This window comes from Canis lupus, chromosome 13, assembly GCF_048164855.1.
Source record: "Canis lupus baileyi chromosome 13, mCanLup2.hap1, whole genome shotgun sequence".
Classification (NCBI taxonomy): domain Eukaryota; kingdom Metazoa; phylum Chordata; class Mammalia; order Carnivora; family Canidae; genus Canis; species Canis lupus.
The window spans coordinates 51158834-51179857 of record NC_132850.1 but is presented as its reverse complement, the minus strand read 5'-3'; the positions used below and the strand labels follow the sequence as shown (position 1 = coordinate 51179857).

At 44.5% G+C, this 21024-nt stretch overlaps 1 long non-coding RNA gene across 1 annotated transcript; it reads right to left on the bottom strand.

Moving 5' to 3' along the window:
- Window positions 1-212: 212 nt before the first annotated feature.
- LOC140602235 (uncharacterized) lies at window positions 213-3190 on the bottom strand. Its single transcript, XR_012005210.1, has 2 exons — window positions 3012-3190; window positions 213-1171 (listed from the first exon to the last, which is right to left on the bottom strand). It is a non-coding gene; the product is annotated as an uncharacterized lncRNA (long non-coding RNA).
- Between the last annotated feature and the right edge of the window lie 17834 nt (window positions 3191-21024).

The window sequence follows — 21024 nt, the reverse complement described above, 5'->3', positions numbered from 1 at the left end:
CCTAAGAGTGCCAGATGCCCCAAAAGCACCAAAACCCTTCTTAGCCAGCACCTTTTTGGGAAAGCTAACAAGCCTGGATGCTACTGAGGCCCTGCAGCTCTGCGGGGTTGGACAGGCTTAGCCTGGAACCCCAGGTGGCCATGGTTCCTTCTTCCTCTTAACTGTCCCTTCCCCCGTGGTGGCTCAGAAACCATCTGTTAAGAAAAGTGCCTCATGTCATTTTTATTTATTAGTTTTATCTTCAGTCTCAGGGACCTGTAGGCATGTTGAGGATAGAGCCCAATTCTTATACTTGAATTGCACACAATCGTTTTCTTAGGGCTCATTAATAATAATAATAATAGCAAGTGCTGACCTGAGTGCTCACCACATGCCACTGTGCCAAGCACATCAGGGGTCTTGATTCTTTTAACCCTGTCTCCACTCAATGAGGTGGTGCTCTCATTAACTCCAGATGAGATGGTGGAGACACAGAGAGATAAAATAATCTTGCTTACGGTCACTCAGCCAGTCAACAGCAGGTAAGCCTTAAAGGTACTGTTATGGGCTAACTTATGTCCCCCCCACCAAAGTCCTATGTTGGAAGTCCCAGCCCCCAGTGCCTCAGAATGTGACTGTATTTGGAGATAGGATCTTTACAAAGGTAATTAGTTAAATGAGGTTGTGTGGGTACATCCTGATTCAGTATGACTTTATATGACTTTATAAGAGGAGGAACTTGAAAAAAAAAATAAATAAGAGGAGGAACTTGGGTATAGACACATAGAGAGGGAAGTCCATCTGAAGACATGGCGAGAGGGTGGCCAACAACCAGCCAAGGAGAGAGGCCTCTGCCAACACCCTGTTCTTCAGACTTCTGGTCTTCGAGACTGTGACCAATAAACTGGTGTCGTGTTAAGCCCCCCAATCTGGCCCTGCCATCTCTCTGTTCAACATGATGAGGCAACATCTCCAGTCCCCTGGGCATCTGGTCCAAGAGCTTGAGACGCTTGTGGTCTCCTCAGTGCTGAGCACATCAAGAGAGATACTCATCCGCATCACATTGAAGCTGTGATTCACTGGCCAACACCCAGCACAATTTATGGAATAAGACTTCTTCCTTCACCAACTCATCGGTTCATTCGACCCGTGATTATTGATGCCTGCTGTGTCCCAGGCACTGTCCTGGGTCCTGGAAACATAAAGGTAACCAGAATCACGTTAGAGTCTCCAGGTTACAGTTGAAGTAATCATACAAATAAATGTAAATTTCATTTAAACCAAGGAATTGTACTAATAAAATCGAAATAGCCAATGTTATTGGTGGTGAGAATGAAAAAAGAAGAGCTATCCAATGCCATGGCAACAGTTAATAGGGGAGGTTGTCCTAGTAAGAGAGGTCAGCAAAGGTTTGGGCCTTGTGAGATGCCCAGGATGATGCAGCTAAGCAAACCCAGAGGGGAAGGACCAGGGCTGCAGGTGGAGGAGAGAGCTGAGCAAAGATTTACAGCAAAGCATTCAACACACCCAGCCCTGCTTCTCAGGTGCTTGTGAGATGGAGGGAGGAGAGATGGAAAAGGGGGAGAAGCAAGGAAGGAAGGGGAAGCGATAGAAAAGAAGGGAAGTAGAAAGGAAGAAGAAAACTAACATGAATAGAAACCTGGTATATGCCTGGCAACGTGCTTGGTGTCTTCACATAACCCAGCCCATGTTTTCAACCGTAAGAGATGCAGCTTTGCAGGACTAGAGTGAGGCGGGAGACGTGCGTACCTCTGTTGGCCCCTGCATCCCTCAGTTTTACACTACAGGTGCCTCCTGCTAGCCCAGGCCCTGTGGCTCCACTCTACTTGCGGTACCCACTATGGTGGCCCAGCACCCCCCACCTCCCACCCCCAGTGCTGTGCTGCAGGGGACTGAGCTCTCTCTCTCAGAAGCATTGCACCAAAAGCTTGCACAACCCATCGTACTCCTGGACAGTCCCTGCAGCCCTCCTACCACAGTCTGTGCATTCCGCTGCCTCTGCAGCCTCCCTCAGGACTTTGATGGAAGCCCAGGGGGGCTGGCCAGGACAGCAGGAGGTCAGGAATCGGTGGAATGTGAAGGGGTGTGCTGGAGGATTCACATTCTCCGGCAAAGTCCAAGATAGCAGAAATGGTTTATAGCCCAAAACCAAGACCGGGAATATAAGCAGAAAGATAAACTAGGCTATTTTAAATTGCTGCCCAAGAAGTGCTTTCGTGCTATGTATAAACCAACAGAAAAAGAGAAAAGCAAGTGCCTCAGCTCAGATCAAAAATATTTTAACATACATTCACATGTCACTTTCCAAAGGCCTAGCAACACTTAGGTAAGAAGGAATTTCTTTTATTTTCTAGAATTCACCAGCAGATTTAGCTCTATCACTTCCCCTCTTCCTTTGCTAATGAACACAAGTAACAGCTAAATGAATTTTCCTAACACAATATCCCTGCAAGGATGACCAAGAGTCTTGTCTTTTCCCTAGGCTGCCATCTGTATTGGAGTCCACAGGAGAATTTTGTTTTACCATTTGATGTAGGAAAAGCTTTGTTTCCTTTTCGGTAACAAAAGCACTAAATATCCCCTTTTACCATGGCTACTAGGAAACTCCAAGTTGTGCTTAACATTTAACTGTTGCAACTACGTTGGCCCTTATGCTTACAATTACTATTCTTCTTGTCTGGTCCTGATTTTCTGTCCTACTTGTAGTAATAGTTTCATTGCACATATTTTTATTATAAACTGCTGTGCATTCTTTGGGAAAAGAGAGTATAAACAAAATCATACAAGTTGTATTAGCTATCCCTGAAAGTAGCTTCTCAAACCAAGAATTTCTAAATAACTCCTGTCTTTGGCCATTGCTTTAATAGCCTGAGCCACTTCCATGTGACAGGACATTGCCTTAGCACCTCTAGCCTCCATGGGAAATCATTTGAGTTCAGAATGTGTTATTTTTCTATTGCTACATTTTCAAGAGCTTAGCAGCTTAAAACAAGAAACATTTGTGATCTCACAGTTTCTGTGAGTCAGGACTGTGGGAGTAGCCAAGCTGGGTGGTTCTGGATTATAATTTTTCATGAGATCTTGGGTCAAGATGTTGCCCCGGGGCTGCAATCATCTGAAGGCTTGACTGAAGCTGGAGGGTCAGCTTCTTGGAAAGCTACCCTGTTCCTGGACCTTGTACAACAAGTGATCCCGGAGAGAGCAAGGCAGGCCTAAGCCACAATGCCCCCTTGTGACCCAGTCTCAGGAGTCACACGACATCACTTCCATTATATTCTATTCATTGGGAATGGGTCACTAAGCACAGACCACACTCAGGGGGGTGGGGGGGAATGAATCTCCATTTTTTGACAGGAGGAGTATCAAAGAATTTGGGATATATTTTTAAAACACTGCTCAGAATACAAAGCTGCTTTCATTTTTTTTTAAAGTACATATAGCCAAGGCACAGCTTGGTATTCAATGCGCCTTTACCTAGATGCAAACTAGGACAGAAAAAAGGATGAGAAAGAAAATGCTTTTCTCAATTGATGCGTTGCCAACAAACATCCAACCACTGCTGGCTCCATGAAGTTCCAAACACAGGCATATGTGGGAGAGAGAACATGACCCCAAAAAGAGTGAGAATAAGAGAGAGAAGGATAAAAATTTCAAAAGGAAAGAAAGAGAGCTATGTTCCTAGCTAATCTTAAAAGTCAGCCCCATTTGAAACCACAACAGAAGACTAAAACCAAAGTGGCAAGGTCTAATGCATCTAAAAATTACTCTCATCTTTTGCCAAGCCTTCTAGTTAGACCCCAGGTGAGAAAAATGAGTGGCGACTCAGAAAGCAAAGTTAATAGGAGCTGGAGGTGATGAGGGTGCTGGGGAGGGAGGGGTGTCAATCACGGCTCAAATTGTTATAGATCCATGTTGCCAGGAAAAATCTAGTAGGCCAGATGCTGGGTGCCTAGTATATCCCCCTGCTGTTCTGGATTTTGTTGCAGGAAAACTTAGCTCCTCATGAATCTAAAGATTGCCCCCTGATAGTGCAAGAGGCAAACAGGAAAATAAGCAAGCTTTCTAACTCACCTTAATATGCTTACCTCTGAGAATGAACACCCTAGTGCTAAGACTGATTCACAAGTTGGGTTTTCCTTCTCCTTACAGTCATCTTTGCTCCAGCAAAATTGGCATAAAATACTCCAATACATACCAACTAAGTAACCAGCTCTGTGAGGTTTGTAACATTCTTGTCATGTGAGAATTAACTAGCCTAAAATATGGGCAGCCGAAGAGTATATTCGGAATAAAGAGTGCAGCTTAGAGCTTTTTTTCTTTATTAAGATGCCCAGATGCCTAAAGACATTAAACGTGTTCATTCAGTAGCATTTAACTGCACAGCTCCCCCCACCACCCCTCAGCCCACCATCCCACCCACATGTCAGCCTTCTGACCCAGCAGAGGATACCTCCCTGACCTCCTGAGACTGAGTTCTATGCCCTCCATGGGCATCCATAGGAACCCTATGCATAATAAATGCCTACGGTTTTATGTTTATCTGACGATGGGTCTGTTTCTACTTCAGATGTTAGCCCTCGAGGGAAGGGATTCAAACTTAGTTACATCTGTGCTGAGTCCGGGATGGTGCTGATGTAGGTGCTTTACTTTGGGAAGGGATCCCAGGAATAGGGATGGAATGTGCGAAGAGAAAAATAAGGAAGAAAGGGAAACCAATACGAGGGTGTGTTCTGGAAGTGGTCACCACTGGATAAGGGAGAACATGAATAGACACACACCCACCCCTCACAGGTGAAGAGCCGCAATAAATCTCTCACCCTTCCTGGTCCTGTGGGATGTGCATCAGTGCAGGGCTCTGTGGCGGGCACTGAACACACATGCAGGTGAAGCCTTAGGGCATCAGAGACATGGTGCTGTTGGGAAGCCAGTTACTACAGCAGTGGCTCATTTAAAAGGTAGACAAAGGATGTGAGACAAGAGACAAAGGATGACCAGATAGTAACCAGATAGGAGAAAGGGGTAATAATTCAGAGCCCATCGCAGTAATCTAGCAAAAGGTGATAGGGACTTGAATTCACACCATGTGGGGGACATGGAGAGAGCTATTTCGGAGAGAGCACTAGTCAACCTTGCACACTTGATGTGGGTGAAGGGAGACAAAGGCAGCGAGACAGAGGGTGCCTCTCTGGGTTCTGACCTGGCTGCCTGGGCAAAGGGGGAGGAGGGTGGGAATGGAGAAGCCCAGGGGGGTTGTAGTAGTCATAGAGGACCTTGGGAGTGGCTGGAGACCGAGGCTTAAGGAGAGGGAGTAAAAAGCACCAATGAGGGCCCAGCTGAAGTGAGAGGCTGTGAATTCCGTGTTTTGTCCACCCCAAGCTGCATGACGCCAACAGTTTCTGTAGGCTGGATGCAGGGATAAATAATGTTGACAGCAGATCCAATCCGAGCTTGGGATTTTGCTGGGTGGGTCTGGAAGAGCAAGGGAACAAAGGAATTGAAAATAGGCCAACAGTGGAGAAATACTAGCTCATATATTCCTAGCTCATTTTATAGCAGGTTCTAGATGATTTTGGCAACTTTTCCACATGGTCCAGATTCTTAAATTAATACGTGTAATATGGTGATTTCTCCAGTCTGTGACCTGAAAAAGAAAAATAATGTATCTAGTGTAGTTGCTATTTAGTATTTATGGCCAAAGTTTTTTTTTTCTTTTTACTGGCATTAGTCAGAAACTCCCAGAGTCTTCCCAGGCAGCTGTAATGAGCTCCTGGTGACTCCGCAACAAGAACTGAGGTACTGAACATTTATAAGGCACAACTGACTTGGCTTCCACCCCCAGCACAACTGTCCTGGGGATGCTGGACATAGAAAAGCCGGAAGGGCTTTGAGTGGTCTTTTCCCTATTCAGGACTCCATTGGCAGAACACCTGGGTGGCTCAATGGTTGAGCATCTGCCTTTGGCTCAGGGCATGATCTCGGGGTCCTGGGATCGAGTCCCACATCGGGCTCCCCATGGGAAGCCTGCTTCTCCCTCTGCCTACGTCTCTGCCTCTCTCTCTCTATGTCTCTCATGAATAAATAAGTAAAATCTTTAAAAACAACAACAGGACTCCACTGGCATGCGATTGCTCCTCAGCCATGTTTTATTTCTCATTTTCTATTTTCTGCATTTCTCCCCTCCCCACCTCCCCCGCTCCCGCTCCCACCTCTTCTCTAGCCCCGCCTCACTCCAGTCCCTGGTGCTGTAAGGTGACAGGAAAATATTCAAATCCTCCCCAACATGCTCCTGTGGGACATTTCCTTGAGTCCTGGACTGGTTTTGCAAGTGCTCCAATTACCCAGACGAGAGTGGAGGCCACGGGGCATGTCTGGCCCTCTCCACCATGACATGGTGTATTCCCATTCGGGTGGGAAGTCACTGCTGTTCTTCCCCTGGTGGGGTCGCAGGGTGGGGGACAGGGCCTGAAGCCAACCTGGCTGAAAGCTCCAGGGCCTTTGTTTTCTTTGGTTCTTTTGTTAAGGTCTTCTCTGTCTATGTGAACATTATTCCATCTAGAGTGAGTTTTCAAACTCTTGACATTTGCTTTAAAGGTAAGTCTGCTTTGAAGACTGGTGGAAATTTCAATCATAATCCTATTCATAGTCAAGGAGTGAGTGGGAACTAAAAATATCAGCTTTTTGGATTTTTTTTTTTTCTCCTGAGGCCCTGAACAGAAACACAGCAAGTCCTCCCAGGAAGGTGGTCCAGCTCCCCTGCCTCATGGCCAGCCCACTCCCCCCATGTCAGCACCTGCTCCAGGAGGCCCACGGCTCTCCCGAAGAAGCACCCGTGAGTTTTCAAGGCTGTTTTTCTAAACATGTAAAATGAAGTTCCCTAAATACATTACAAATTTAACAGGCAAGACAATTTGGCTACGGAGAAACCTCAGAGCAGTCAGGATGTTCGAAGTATTAAAAGCCAAATTAGCTGACAAGTATCATCTCCACTCTACGTGCAGCCTGACATCAAGCAGTTCTAAAAGTTATTAGGAAGACGTTGTGGCCAGAGAGGGCTACGTGCTGCTTTCAAGCCCCCGTTCATTATTCATTGGCTGGTTCTGCCTCTGCCCTTACAGGGCAGTTACAGTCTCTAGGCGTGAACAAGCCAAGCAAGCGCAGGGTTGGAAAATATTTTACTTGAAAGGCAATTCTAGCATAGACACTGATTTACCATTGATGGCTTCTTGTGAGTCAGTCTTTCTAAAAGAGGAAAGTTTCCTTTAAAAAAAAAAAAACCTCCAAAATCTGTCAACTTCTTTTTAACCAGATCTGTCTTCTGGAGTTAGATTTAAATTAAGACAAGATGACTCACTCTGCCAATGCCTCATTAAAATAGAGATATCTTAAGAAAGCCAGAAGTTTGGACGTTAAGAGGTTGGACACAAATTGTTCTTCCATTTCTGGAGTCCTGCTCTCCCAAAGACAAAGACATCTGGTGAAGCTCTTATTTCTTGCCCAACAGCGTCAGGTTACCCCCTCAGCAATGTGGGCACACGTTCTGATTGACAGGCTGAGTTAACAGTCCGTAGCCAAGGTAATAGCCATTTGGTAGGCTCATACCAAAGCTAATTATTAAAGTTAATTAACAGGAAGCTTAATTAAGTTATTAGCCATCCAACAGTGAAGAAATTGCTAGAGGGTCGCGAAGGGACCGGTCAGTCCTCTGCTATTTTATTTTAGGGTAAGGGCAAAGCAAGAAAATATTTACCAATGAAACAGAACAAAAGGAAAAATTGCTACAGATCAGAGGCACCATGGTAACACTCCATTCTGAATGCTGTGCTGCGTCCAGAAGACAAGCGATAATGATAACAATTTCTGGTAAATTGTATTAGATAATGCTTGTCACAGATATACAAGCAACTGAGCCATTGTTTCCCTACTATGAACTTATCTATTCCTTTCATTTAAAATCCAAGGGGAAGGAATTCATCCACATGAAAACACATTGCATTCTGGACAAATTGCCTAAGAGTTTCTGCCGATGCAGAACGTGGGAAACTGGTGAAATAAAAGTGGATGATCGTAGTAGGCATTCAAGAAATGTTAATTACCCAGTCATCCTATCTACCCACCCCCACTCAGGCCTGTCTTTATGATTAGGTTCATCCTTACTCTCTGGCCAAAAAATATTAATGTGACATAATATGCAACCTACTACCTGTCCAACATTGGGTAAATTTATCCAAATCTGTAGAGACCATGGAGGAAAGAACAGGGGTTTGTGGGCCAGACTGAGATAGATTCAACACTTGGCCCTGCCACCCCGTTGGTATGACTTGGGCAAGTCCCTTGGCCCTTCGAGACCTCCCTTGTAGCACTGTTGTATGGAATAAAGGTTATAGCGCTAAACGGCCTAACAGTGTCTGGCATGGAGCCAGACATCCATAAATCATATGATGGTGTTGAGTGAGATGTTTAAGTGACAAAGAGCAGGGACCTATTTATTCATTAATTCTTTTCTTTATATATGAATATGGAGGATATTCTATGTTCCATATCCTGAAGGAGCTCCTGGAATCACCCTGGGGCTCTGGAGAAGACTAGACTAGTCTTATACCCATGACCCCTGTGGACCATGGAGAAGGATCTGAGCCATTCCACTCTATCTGGGGTCTAATTTGGTTGCAGCTGTCCTCGGTTTACCACAGGGTAGAGGTTCTCAAATTTTCTGGTCTCGGTACCCCTTAACACTCTTTAAAAAATCACTGAGGATTCTGTATTAGTTTTCTCCTTACTGCTGTAACAAATTATCACAAACATATGGCATAAAACAATGAAATCATATCACCTTACAGTTTTGATAGAAGTACAAAATAAGTCTCTCTGGGCTAAAGTTAATGTGTCAACGGGGCTGATTCCTTCTGGAGGCTTTGAGGAGAGTCTGTTTCTGAGTTTTTTGCAGCTTCTTGAGGCCACCTGTACTTCCCGACTCATGATCCTGTCCCTCATGGCTCTAATCTCTGCTTCTGTAATCACATCTCCCATTGCTCCCTCTGATCACCTGCCTCTCATAAGGACCTGTGTGATTGCATCAGGTCCCAGCCAGATAATCCAGGATAACCTTCATCTCAGATCTTTAATCATATCTATAAAGTTCTCTTTGCCACATAAAGTACCATTCATAGGTTCTGGGGATTAGGGTGTGGACAATTTTAGCGGGTCACTATTCAGCCTACCATAGATCTCAAAGTGTTTTTGTTTATTTGGATTATATCTATCAATGTCTGCCATGTTAGAAATTAAAGCAAAGTTTTAAACAGCATTTATTTATTAATTCACTAAAAAAAATAATAGCAAACCCATTATAGGTTAATGTAAATAATAAATTTTCATGAAAAATAATTTTATTATCCAAAACAAAAAGTAAAGACAGTAAGAATGGCATTATATCACATGTTTACAAATCTCTTTAATGTCCAGATTAATAAAAGACAGCTGTTGTAATATTTTTTGATTGAAGTCTATAAAAAAAAATCTAGCGTCATACAGATATGTAGTTGGAAAAGGAAGATATATTTTAATTGCTTTTTTCATGTAATTGTGGATATTCTTCTTTGATACTACACTAAAACTCAACAAGTGGCAATTTCTTTTTTTTTTTTTTTTTTTAGATTTTATTTATTTATTTGAGAAGGAGAGAGAGAGTGAGAACACAAGAGCAGGGGGAAAGAGAAGCAGACTCCCCTCTATGCGAGGAGTCTGACAACACAGGGCTCAATCCCAGGACCCCAGGATCACAATTGAGCTGAAGGCAGACATTTAACCCACTGAGCCACTCAGGCACCCCTCAACAAGTGGCAATTTCTAAAGGTTAGTTGCAATATGGGAACTGAAAACATACCCATGAATTTTTCATACTGTGTTATAGTAAACACATTGATCTACTTCAAATCCACTTTGATGAGCTCTTTTACCCATGGATGATTTTATAATATTGTATTAAAATACTAGTCATTGGAAAATATTGGTTCACAGAGTTATGCAGATCTTCTACATATTGACACATTTCATCATATGAAATTTAAAAACACAGTCATTAATATCACAAGTTTACCAGAGAAGTCTTTAAAAATTAGAAAGCTGTCAACAAATTTTCCAAAATTCTAACTTTTCTACTTTTGATAGAAAACTCAAATATTATCTTTGGCAGCTAATACTGCTGGTTGACTCCCTCAAAGTGACAGACTCACTTAGTTTATTTTTGAGACAATGTCTGCCTAATACCCAAGTCCAAATAGCCATAGTTAGTCAGCACTTCTTTCAAATAAAAAATGATGATCCATGGCGGGGAGGAGGGGTGGAACTTGGCTAGTTAGCTTACAGCTCAAACAATCACAAAGTGTTTTTCCTCAAAACAATCACCATATTTTGGTACACCATGTAAGGGTTTATACTTCCCATTTTGTCACACAGAATATTAAAAAGGCATGCACTCAGGGATTGAGAATTAATAAAATTAATACTTTTTATCACTTAACCAAGAACATTCTTAAATGGAAGTGGCTTTGGCTTTATAATGGTCTTTAGCATTTATTTCTTTTCCTGTGAGTTCCTGGCAATTTGGTGTCACTGCCTGATTCGTGCCAAGGAGCCAACAGCTTTACCCACTGTTGTCTTTGCAAGCATGACAAATGTCAAGACAAGACAAAGGTAAATATCTAAGTATTATTATGAAAATAGTTGAAAATAGTCTTGATCTCAATAGATTCCTTGAGAGATCTCATTTAATCCATGAATGTTTTCTATCAAGAGCCTCCTCTGTGATTTCTAGCAATCAAGGGTTCGAGATCATTCCTACCTGTTCGCTATCCCTTGTAGTATCAGCTTTGTATGGCAGGGTTTTCAAAGTGTTGTCTGTAGCCCCCTGGGAATTCCCAGACCAACCAGATAGACAAAGCCACAGAGGATCTCACAAATTAAAAAATCATTCAAATAGTATGTGCCAACAACACTGATAGTTTCTGTTGATTCTGTTTTGTCCTTGAATCTTTAGGCCAGCTCTTATTTTCACTATTAAGGCAACTCCTGCAATATTTGGAACTCGAGCTGGTTGGAGGGCAGAGTATGTTCAGATCCTTCTTGCAACTCTTTCTTAAATAGAAATAACCTACACAATGCAATCCATCTTGGAGACATTCTGGTTTGCATCCCCAGAATCACACTGTGTCTCATGCCAGAAGGCCTTGCTAACACTGATTGCTAAGGGGATAAAAATAGATCATTAAATAGCAGAGAAAACCAGAATGATTTCTAAAAATAAATACTAATTAGATATACTTTTTAAAAACAAATGCTTAGTTACTTGTTTTCCCCTTCAATGTTAATTTATGGCCTTATTGCTTGTCATTAATAAGTCCTTTTTACCAGTGTTGGTAACTTGTTAATTTATAAAACACTTCTGGATACATCATCTCATATGATTCTTGCCTTAAATCTAAAAGGAGCACTCATTTTAGAGATTATCAAAAAACAAAAAACAAAATATCCCAAAAAAAAAAAAAGTCCAGAAAAATCCAAATAACAGAGACCTAGTGAAGGTAACTGATTTACCAAGTACTTTTTACTAGTTTTCTATTGCCATGTAATCAATTACCATAAATGTAGTAGCTTAAGACAGCACAAATCTACTGTATCAAAGGATACAATGTCTCTGTATTAGGGCCCTAGGCACAAGCAGGCTGAGCCTTCTACTCTGAAATCAAGGTGTTGACAGTCTTTTGTGAGGCTCAGGGTGCTCTTCCAAGCTCACACAGGAGCTTAAAGAACTCAGTTCCTTGTAGTTTTAAGGCTGAGGCTCCTATTCTCTTTCTGACTATTAATAAGAGGTCAGCCTTAGCTCCTAGAGTCTTTCACTGGGTCCTAGACCCATGGCCCTCTTACAATTATGGCAGCTTACTTCTTTAAACCCAGAAGGAAGATCTCTCTCCAGGTGCTATGATGGAGTCTCATATAATGTAATGTAACAAGAGTGCCTATCCCAGCACCCTTGTCATTGTATATAAACTTTTCAAGGGAGCCACTATCTCCTCACACACAAGGGATCATACAAGGTGTGTACATCAGGGGACAGGAATCTTGGGGATCATCTTAGATTTCTGCCCTCCATATATCCACAGATCAGTTACAGTTAGCTCTGGATTCTGATCCAGAGCTAGTGATTCAGCAGTATTCCACGTGAGCTGAAGAGATGGGATATCGGGGCCTTGAGCTCCTACACACCCGTACTTTATCATACCCATTTCCCCTATAGAGCTTCTCTTTAAAGTCAGTGAATCCTCCCTTCCCCCATAGAGGACATAATTGAGGTATATTCAACAAGATCAAGATCAAGCAACTTGATCTTGGTTGGGACCAGTCTGAAGCAGGTCAGGAAGGTATCCTGAGTGCCAGAGAACAGCACCACTGATGGTGGCATTCTCCTGGGTTGCTGGAGTATCTTTGTCCCTCATACACAGATAAAGATAGGCCTGTATCTTTGTAGCTGCCAAGTCCCTTTCAGAATACAACACTGTGCCCCCCTACCCCATGTCCAATCCTGGTTTGTTCAGAGGTTCTTTTCCCATGTCCAGCAATCCTAAGTGATCTTATGGCATGGCTCCACCACCTGGCATTGTGCTCCTGGGTAAGTCATTGGTAGCTGTCCAACTATATTTGTTCTCTCCCTTTTGGGTGCAAAGCTAAATATTTCCGAGGCTCCCCAGTGGTTAGGTACGGCCACAGGGCTCAGTCCTCCCCAGTGCAATGTGAGTGCAAGTGATGTGGGCCACTTCCTGCCCTGACATATAAAAAATCATACTCACTCCTCTGTGCTCTTTCCCCTTATTTTGGCTAGTGATAGCTGATGATGAGGTCTTCAGACATGAAGAAGCCACAGATGGAAGTAACCCACAGATGGAAGAAAAGTGGCTCCCTCAATTCTCTCAGAATAGTGACGTGAGAAAAATACAATCTTTTATGGTCTGGAAGCATTTCCTATCTAGGTCTGTTACCTTAATGTAACTTACACTAACACATTCTCTTCTGCTTCCACGGTTCCTAACCAGTGCCCACCACAGAGTAAGCAATTGGTCAAAGACCAAATTAGTGAGTATTTGTACCTATTCAGAATCCTGCCATCTTCTATTTTCTTCTTGCAACTCAACATAATTTTATCACAGCAAACAATGAATGCTTTCAAACATCTAGTGTTGGTATTTAATGGTCTTGGTATTGATCATAGAGGACCTTGATGTTACCTTGAATTTCTTGACCAATTTCATCACCTGAAAGGCATTTTCCTGAAAGCCTAGCTGGGAAACGTGAGCAGAACTGCTGTGGCATGTTGCCAACAAAGACTCTTGATTTCAATTTGGATTCTTCTGGTTTACAATAATAAGAGCTATGATTTTTCGAGTGCCTGATGTAGAACAGGTTATGGATAGTTAGATAATAGATAGGTAAAGTCTGGCACACACATACACGCACACACGTATACACAGGTGTACGTTCTTTGTGTGTATGTGGTGGAGGGATTACAGATTTTTAGAATTTCATTGCATTTCTTGATGCTTTTCTGTCATATATGTATATTCTTAATCTGAACAATGAGCCTGCAATATTGGTACTACCATCATTATGCCCTTGATGTAGATAAGAGATAAGACTCAGAAGCTGAACATACGCAGGGTCAAAGTTGGTAGATGGCAAAGCAGGCTTCAAACCCAAACGCTCTCTCACCTCTCCATACAGACTTCTTGTCTACTACGATCCCTACTTCAGGGTTTTCCTGCCACTGAGCCAATCTGCCTTCTTCACCAGGAATAATTGCATCACCTCTAGCCCATATGACATTTTGGTACAAATTAGACAAATTAGAGCAAGGCTGCCCTTCATCAAGATACTTTGCTGCTGTCTGCCAGAAATTTGTTGCAATAAATACACAAGTCTTCTATGTCTATAATATTCATGATGCTGCTCCCTAGATTGTTCAGTGTTCAACCTACACAAAGTGTGGTGTTGCCCTAGGGAAGAATAGCAAAGTGTCATGGAGAATGTGATCCAAATTTTAACATGATCCATTTATACAGCTGGGTCTTGGGGCCCAGAGGAGGCTTGTTTCTTGTGGAAGTTTGGTGGTTCTAGGTCTTCCTATTCTAACCTAAACCTGCTTACAGATGACTCGAGGAGAGAACTGCCTTATTGTTTCTCTTGGCTTCCATTCCTTTACCTGTGAACTTCTGAGTCCTCAGGAGTAGCAACCCAGACCATGCAGTTGATTTTACTTCTACCAGAAATGCAGTGGCTCCGAGAGTACAGATTTCAGGCAAGTGTAGAAGGGAAGCAGCTGTCGGTGCCACGGCAGAGCTGGGAGCCGCAGAGGCTGTGGCAAACGTAGCTCAGCTGTCCTTCAAGATTCTCGCTTGATCTGGAGATCACCTTATTTCTCCTTTACTGTGCAAACCAGAAAGAGGAATGGAGGTATAACAGGTTCATTGGAACATTCTTGAAATTAATCAAACAGATATGTGTCCTCCAAGGCAGTGCATTAGGACGAGCCTGAGAAGAGAGGGGGAGGTTGTGTTAAAAACTAACACAGTCCCCAAAGGGCTTGAAGGATCCAGGGAGCTATAATTCCCAGATGCTGCTGCCTAGATTAGTAATTAATAGTGCTTCTTGATTTTGTCTTTTGTTGCATGTAGATTTTTCTGCTTTCGGAAGGAATTGCTTCAGAGCAGAATGAATTATTAAAGTTAACCTCAGGTCATTTGGAAGAAGGCTTCGGATCTGGATGATCACTGGTCACCAAAGTTTACCTGGTCTCTGTGAGCCTCCGTTTTCTCATCTGCGTAATGGGAAAAGTTAATGTTGCCTACTTTGCAGAATTGTTGAAAGAACCTAGTAAGAAAATTATATAAAGCATTTATTTACCTAAGTGCCCGGCATTGAGCAAGCACTGGGTAAATAATAGTGATTATGATCAGTATAACGATAATACAAAACGAATATGATACCTACCTTTCCCAAGGATGACAAGATATTTCTTTGCCAGTCTTGTTCCATTTAGCAAAGTTTCCGCCAAAGCTCGACACTTACCACCTTGAAAGAAATTCTGCAGGAAAGACAAACCGTGGAGAAGAATTAATTCAGTGACATAAATTTGTACGTGCTCTCACTCTGCCTGCCACGTCTGTGCCCTCCACTTCTCCTGTTGCAGATTGTGGCAGTAATTCTAACCGAGTCCAGTCTTCTGAGGCTAAGAGATAACAAAGAAACAACTAGTCTGGTGGAACTACCACGGGGATGGGGAGTTTAGATAAAGACACTTATTGGGATCCCTGGGTGGCGCAGTGGTTTAGCGCCTGCCTTTGGCCCGGGGCAGGATCCTGGAGACCCGGGATCGAATCCCACGTCGGGTTCTCAGTGCATGGAGCCTGCTAGTCCCTCTGCCTGTGTCTCTGCCTCTCTCTCTCTCTCTCTCTCTCTCTCTCTCTGTGACTATCATAAATAAATAAAAATTTAAAAAAAAGACACTTATTATTAAATTGCGCAGATCCCTTTGGACCTGGGACCCAGCGTTTCCCACCTGCCCACTCCCACACTTCTGCTGTCAGATCTGGATTTAGACATGCGGCTGTGTTCACATGGAATAAGAGAATTTGTGAGTGTGGCTTCAGCCAGGAAAGGTGAGGCTGGGCTTGGATCTGAAGGCACCCCAGCTTCTACCCCCCTTTACTTCTCCTTCACCAGGACACCAGCCCTCGGTAAAAAGAAGAGATGCAGATTGGAATGTTTCTGAATTGATTTTAAAGTCCAATATAATGCAAGGGCACTGGGGTGGCTCGGTCTGTTAAGTGTCTGACTTCCTGATTTCCGCTCAGGTCATGATCTCAGGGTTGTGAGATCGAACCCTGCATTGGGATCTGTGTTTAAGATTAAGATTAAGCCTGTTTAAGATTCTCTGTCTCCCTCCCCCACAGCTCGCTTGCTCTCCCTCTCTCTCTCTCTCTCTCTCTCTCTCTCTCTCATCCAATATCATGCAAATGTAGTTATACAAATGACTGCCTGTGTGGGTAGAACAGTATGTGGGACAAAAATATGGGAGGATGAAGGTGGAGAAGGACACTTCCTACAACCAAATAACGAGTTTTAATGGTACAGAGCCACCCCACATGGTTGTACAGGCTATGGGGTGTGTGCCACCTGAACAACTGTACATGGCAATCCTGAGTCTGAAACCCCTCTCTCTTCAACAAATGGCAAAGGCACACCCAGCCTAGGAGAGGGACAGGGTCCTTCCAGGATAAGTACAGATATGACCCTTTGCATTCATACACTACGTCCCATTCTGTCTTTGTATCCTATGTGTGTGATACCACACATGTGATGGCATCATGTATGATGGGTGTGTGGTATGATCTGATTTTTTTAAGGGGGAAAAGAAGCTATTTGAAGCTGGAATAAACCTTTTAGGAAATTCCAGTCAGTAGGCTTTTTGTTTTGGTTTAATGTCTTTGCCTTTTTCTTTGGTAGCTTGATCTTGAGGTTAATATTAAAAGGATGTCATAAAGACTTCTACAAAGATCTAAAAGACGAGAAAATGACAGATGATTTCTGGGTCAGGCTGACTTTGTTTTGAAAACAGAGCCCATATAAAGTTTGGAGATGGGATAATAATGAGGCAGAGGGCCACAAGGGGTCAACGGTATGGAAAAGTCTGGGGGCTTGGTGATGAGGTGGTAGAAACAGGAGGGCCCCCCCGGGGGGGGGGTTGCAGGGGGGAGCAGGAAGGAGGGAGGTTGCTAGGCAACTTCCCAGGGCAGAGGAGAGAGAGATCTTGAGGGAGGAGATGCTCTCAAAAGTGCTGCTTGTGCCGTGGGTGGCTACCTGTGGCCGGAACAAACAGACCCGAGAGTGGGTCACACCTAGCTGGCAGCGGCCGCTCAACCCAGGCTGCTTCCTGCATAATAAACGCTCCTGAAGAGTCAAGGGCACAGAGCCCCAGAGGAGGGGCGGCAAACAGCCTGATGGCAGCCAGGGCACAAAATAGAAAAGAAAGCCGTTTGTTCCAGATGTGTGCACCGAAGAGAGGATGGCAGGGCGGTTGGCCCCCAGCGCTGGGCTTTCAAGCCACGCTCCCTGCGTGCCCGCTGGCCTGCTCCTCGCTGCGGGGAACAGGCGAGGGGACACGGTCCTTGTCCACAAGCGGCTCCCCATCTCGGGAGCAGAGGCCCAGCAGAGCCGGCGCCAGCAAGCTGCAGTCATGGGCTATAACCAAAGCGGATGATTAAGAGCCGGGCTGCGAGTCCAGGCTGTGCACTGGCCGCTGACTCTGACCTCTCACCTGGAAAACACCAACTGTGAGGGCACCTGTGTCCTGGGAAGCGAAGGCACTGACAGCTGGAGGTGCTAAGGCTAACGCCTGGCCAGCAGTAGGGTTGTTAGGTCGCCTCCAGACGGGGTGAAGAGCAGGGCTAGGAGGGCAGGATGGAGGGGGACACGGGTCCCCTCCTGGGGGCCTGCGCTCAGCTCAACCGCCTTTGCTTCTGCAACCAGGAGGCGCACAGGCCTCGCGGTGCAGGTCCTCCGCCCCCGGTCGCCCCTCTGTCTGCACAGGCTCCGTGTCCTCCTCCTCTCCATCCACCAAACCTGCCTCCAGCTTCCCCTGGACGTGCGCTCCTGCGTCCCAGGGGCCACACAGTGGAATCTTTGTCTTTCCTACCTTCCTGGCCAGGTCAGATCACTGCTTGTTGAACAAAAATATATTTAGATCCACTTACCAGCATACGGTGTTGGTCATTGTCCCAACGTGTTCCCGTGACACTTGGCTGGCAAGACCCAGACAGAGACGAGCCGCAGTGTCAGCGGGGCAGGGGACAGGGCGTTCATGGCACACTTTGCAAAAGAAAGACAGAGAAGGGGGATGTCCTAAACGAAGCAGAGGGAAGGCCCTGAAAACTTGTTTCTCCTGCAGGCCCACGCTGTCTCACACCCACCCTCAGTTCTGTCCCATAGCCATCACTCCAGGGTCCCCGTCGCCCAGGACTACACCAACTAAGAGAGCTCTCTCTAACCTCAGGATTTGCCAGGAGAGAGAAAATTATTGCACTACACCGAGTCCCAGTGTTCAGCCCCACAGGAGCTGTTTTGGTCAATTCAGATAAAGGCTGAGATTCAGAGTTCTCCCCTTTCCCGTTTGAGTCTAAGCTCAAGGGCATCCAACTGGGGATGTGTTGAAATCTCTCTATTAATGCCTCATGCCTGTGGTAAACCATAATTTTTGTGTTTAAGTACCAGGGCCTCTTCAAAGAGATAGTAAAATGCCACAACCCCTCCCTGTGCACAGACTCTCCGTGGGCCCTCTGTGGTCTGCTGACTATCTCCATCCTCACCCATCTGTTAGGCTGGCCTCGGGCCCACTTACAAGTTTGTTTGACCCTTGACCTCAGGCACACATCCAAGGCCACATGGGCTTAGATGGCCAGTCTGACTAATGCCGGATGTGCCATCTGTCCTGCGGGAGGACCATCTTCTGTGTCAATCCTAAAGCATTGGCTCCATATTTTAATCACAGCTGGTAAACTGTTATTTGCCAAAATGAAAGATACCTGAACAGTACGGCCAAGAAGGCACGTGAGTCAGGGTCAACTTTGAATATTAGCTAGAAGTTTCGAGCCCCAGGAGGAGTTCCTGGAAAAAGTATGGTGATAACAAAACTATAATAAATAAAATCAGAAAATTGCTCGGGAATGAGGAATTGCCAAGACGCTTAGAAAAACCCAGAAAAAATCCTGGACCTTGGGAAAATAACTCAACAAAGAGTTTTCTCAAAAATCGCAACTACTCAAAAAGTCTTTCAAGTCTCCTTCATGGATCATTCGCATTGAAGCCAACATATTCCACCTTTCAAATTGCTGTTACTCTGCAATCAACAAACATTTGCAGCCTTGCTGTACTTGGCCCCTGGTTCTCCCTCTTTCTCTGGCCACTCCTTCTCAATCTTGCTGGTTTTCCCCTCATCCTCCCCAGCTCTACACACCTCTAAGCCCAGGCCATAGGCCTGGCGGCTGTCCTACCACTTCTGCTTAATCTCATCCGGACTGGGTGGCTTCTAGTGTGATCTGTCTACTGGTGGCTTCAAGAGTTACATCTCTGGTCCAACCCTCCCCACTATCCGGCCACTTCCTTGCTCTCTCAAACATTAGGTGTGTGAAGCTAGGCTGCTGCTACTCTCCCCTGAACCTACTTTTTATAGTCTTCCTCATTGTAGTAAGTGATGAGTCCGTTCTTACACCTTCTCTGAACAGGAACCTTGCAAGCATCTCTGACTCCTTTCTTTCTCTCACATCCCATATCTCCAATCTATCAGGAAGTCCTTCAGAATCCGGAATCCAACTATCTCTGACTGCCCGCACCGCTACACCTTGGTCCATGTCACCACCATCCCACCCGAACACCGCACTAGCCTCCTGATTGGTCACCCGGCTTCTGAGTCTACTATCCATATTGCAGCCCAGAGTCTGATCCTTCTCTTAAATGTTTTTATTTGTGTATAGCTGACACACAGTGTTACATTAGTTTCAGGTGTACAACACAGTGATTCAACTTCTTTATATGTCATGCTATGCTCACCCCAAGCGTAGCGCCCATCTGTCACCATCCAACGCTATTGCCATACCACTGCAGGACCATATTCCCCATGCTGTGCCTTTTACTCCTGCGACTTATTCATTCCATACCTGGAAGCCTGTATCTCCCTCTCCTCTTCATCCGTTTTGCCCAACACCCCATTCCCCTCCCCTCTGGCAACCATCAGTTTGCTCCCTGTATTTATAGGTCTGTTTGTACTTTTCATTTGTTTATTTATTTGTTTATTTGTTTTTTGGGATTCCACTTATTAGTGAAATCATATCAGTCTGACTTATTTCACTTGGTAAGATACCCTCTAGGTCTATCCATGTTGTCTTCAATGGCATTATCTCGTCGTTTTTTAAGGCACATGATATTTCTTTGTATATGTCTACCAAATTTTCCCTATCCATTAATCTACCTGTGAACACTCAGGTTGCTTCCATATTTGGCTCTTGTAAATAATGCTGCAATAAACACATGGGTGCATGTATCTTTTCAAATCAGTGTTTTCATTTTCTTTGGACAAATACCCAGTAGTGGAATTATTGGATCACATGGTAGCACTATTTTTAATTTTTTGAGGAGCCTCCATACTGTTTTCCACAGTGGCTGCACCAGTTTGCATTCCCACCAATAGTGTACAAGAATTCTCTTTTCTTCACATCCTCGCCAACACTTATTTATTGTCTTTTCTTTTTAGCCATTTTAACAGGTGTAAGGTGATATCTCATATAATGCAAATCAGAGTCTGATCCTTTTGAAATGCTAGTCAGGTCATGCCAGAACTCTGCAGAAACCTCCTCATGCCCAGTGGTTTTTCATCATAGTTGGAGGAAAACGCAAATCCTTCTAAGACCTATAGTCACGCATGTGCTGACTACAAGCTTCCTCTCCAGCCCCGTCTCCTGCCATTTGCTTGCCTTCATAGGACACAGCTGCCCTGGCCTCCTCTGTCCCTTGAACATGCCACATATGCCCCCACCTGACCACTTTGCATGTATTCTCTCTGTCAGAAAAATCACACAGCTTTTAGGTCTTTACTTACATGTCACCTTAAAAAAAAAAAAGTCCCCTTCTTGATGGGCTTCCCACCTCCACCACTCTGTCTGTATCAGACACCAGTAGACCACACCCCAGATCCTCTTGGTTTCTCCTATTTCCAGGGCTCTTGGCCATCAGTCCTGCCCTAGTTGCCACTGTAGCATCCAAACCAGTGAAAGCTCCTGTCAAAGTCATGTGGACACAACCCAGCAACACCTCCTCTCGTGCCCACACCATATGCTTCTTGCCTTACATTTCAGGGCTTCCCTACCTGTGCAAGATAGCAGATGCCATAGGACCTGCTTGCTTGCTGCCCACATATATGCAACCCAG